We start from the raw sequence: 2,870 nt of genomic DNA on the forward strand, positions 1-2,870 counted from the left end.
TTTCTTTACACAAATAACATTTTGCTTAAATCATTTATGTTAATTTAGTGTAATTTTTATACATTTTTCTTCACCTTTAAGAAAATAAAACACAGGGGCTGGCGCTGTGGCGCAGTGGGTTAAGGCCCTGACCTGAAGTGCCGGCATCCCCTATGGGCACCGGTTCTAGTCCCAGCTGCTCCTCTTCTGATCCAGCTCTCTGCTATGGCCTGGGAAAACTGTAGAAGATGGCCCATGTCCTTGGGCCCCTGCACCCTCTTGGGAGACCTGGAAGAAGCTCCTAGCTCCTGGCTTCGGATCATCGCAGCTCCGGCCGTTGCGGCCAATTAGGGAGTGAACCATCAGATGGAGGACCTCTCTCTCTCTGCCTCTCCTCCCTCTGTGTAACTCTGACTTTCAAATAAATAAATAAATCTTTAAAAAAGAAAGAAAAGAAAACACAGCAGTTAAAGGAAATACTAAGTGACTACTTTGGGTATGTCTATTAGAATGCTTGTTGGGTTGTGTTACCATCCCATATTTTAACTACAAAAGCTTGATGAGATTAATTAGAACTATTATATGAATCCCAAGAGGGGTTTATCTCCCTTTGGTACTGAGTAAATGTAACTACATTAGACTCACAAATCATCATACAATATAAGTTAATCAGTTCTTCTAAATCAGTACAATAAAACCCAACTGAGGCCAGGCATGCACCCTAAGGAGTCATAATCTAATTATAACTGATAATATTGATTTTACAAACATTAAGACCAATAGGAATTTTTAATATTTGCTTTTTTTCTATGTATAAGATAAACTCAAGATATCAAAGATGAAGCAAAAACTAAGATTCTAATTTTGATAAAGGTGTATTTTGTTTCATTGTGATTGACTGGGGTCACGTTCCTTTCTACCTGTTTTTCAATTTTTGTTATTTATATAGGGTGAACAAATTTCATGTATTTCATATACAAAAATTTAGGAGCATAGTGATATTTCCATCCTTCCCTCCTTCTTGCCCATGCACACACCCTCCCTCCTCCTTCCTTTCCTTTATTTTTAATATTTGTTTATTTATTTGAGTGGCAGAATTACCAATAGAAAGAGGTAGAGACAGAGAGAAAGGTCCTCCATCCTCAGGTTCACTCCCCAAATAGCCACGAAGGTCAGAGCTGAGCCGTTCTGAAGCCAGGAGCCAGGAGTTTCTTCTGGGTCTCCCAAGTGGGTACAGGGACTCAAGGACTTGGGCCATATTCCCCTTCCCAGGGGCTGGTTCATGCCAAAGCCAGGACTTAGGAACTCAATCCTAGCCTTTGTCTTAATTTGCAGGATATCAGTTACTTGAGCCGTCATTGCTCCCTCCCATGATGCAAACTAACAGGAAGGTGGAGTCAGAATCTGAACTGGGACACAAATCCAGTTCTCTCTATGTGGCACAGACATCCCAAGCAATATCTTAATTGCTAGGCCAAACACCCAGCCCATACATTACATTGTTTAAGGCTGATGTGGATGCTATGACCTTTAATCCCACTCAATATCCTCCACAATATAGCCACAACGTATTTTATTAAAATCTGAATTCTCCTAGAAATCCTCAACTCTAGGCATCTCCTCTAATACTAATCTACTCTTGAGTCTCTACTGCCAACTATAATGCCACTCTGCATTACCTGTTTACCTCTCTATGCATCTGTCATCTGTCTCCCCTTATTTCTCTCTCATCAAGATCTATATGGAGGGGCCGGCACTGTGGCTGAGCAGGTAAAGCCACCACCTGTAGTGCCAGCTTCCCATATGGGCTCTGGTTCCAATCCCAGCTGCTCCATTTCTGATCTAGCTCTCTGCGGTGGCCTGGGGGAAGCAGTGGAAGATGGCCCAAGTCCTGGGGTTCCTTCACCCACATGGGAGACCCCACAGAAGCTCCCGGCTCCTGGCTTCCAATGGCCCAGCTTTGGCCATCATGGCCATCTGGGGAGTGTACCAGTGGAGGGAAGGCTCTCTCTCTTTGCTGCTGCCTCTCTGTAACTCTACCTTTCAAATAAATAAATAAATATTTAAAAAAATATATATTGAGTTACAAGTTGGTTTTTTTTTTTTTGGTCTATTTCATGACATCTAATAATTAATACTTCTAAACTTGATCCAAAATCACAAATTTAACATCAATTAAACCCTTATTTTATGAGCATACAGCATAAAATAACTCTGAAATATTCTTATACACAAAAATATCTCTTGAATAAGCCTGTTTGTAGATAGCCAAAAGACAAAAAATCCTGAAAACTTTTGTTTTGAAAAGTGATCACTTTCAGGGATCTTACAGAATGAACTTGAAACATCTTGTTCTTAACATCTTTGCTAGAACAGACAGAAAAACACAACTGTTCAAACATTAGCTAGTTGCCCATATTGCAACCATTTATATTCACAATATAATAGAAATGCTAAAATAATCATAAAAATAGAAAATATGGAAAGACAAAAGAGAGTTACCTTTAAAACAGAAAAGCATCAAAAACATTTTTAGAAAGATTTCGGTAGGCGAGGACATTTTTTGAGTTATTACTGAACCCAAAATATTTTACCATATTGTCATATTATTGTCAGCTATCCAACATTTGCCATATTGATAAAAGATCACAAAGCAGAACCAAATCACAGCATTAATGCCACCTTTCTTTTAGTCTCTATTTGACATCCATAGGAAATCATGACAATTCTTCACTGTATTTTATACGTCTGAACCAGGATGTAGCCTGAAAATACTTTTTCTGCCCAAAGCTCCAGGCACTACTGATCAACCTGAGTTGTCCTACAAATTACACAGACAAATCAAAATTTGTGATGATCTTAAATAAGCGGTCATGAAACTGATAAAATTT

The sequence above is a fragment of the Oryctolagus cuniculus genome, chromosome 2 (genome assembly GCF_051225735.1).
Source record: "Oryctolagus cuniculus isolate XC-2025 breed Fujian yellow rabbit chromosome 2, ASM5122573v1, whole genome shotgun sequence".
Lineage (NCBI taxonomy): Eukaryota > Metazoa > Chordata > Mammalia > Lagomorpha > Leporidae > Oryctolagus > Oryctolagus cuniculus.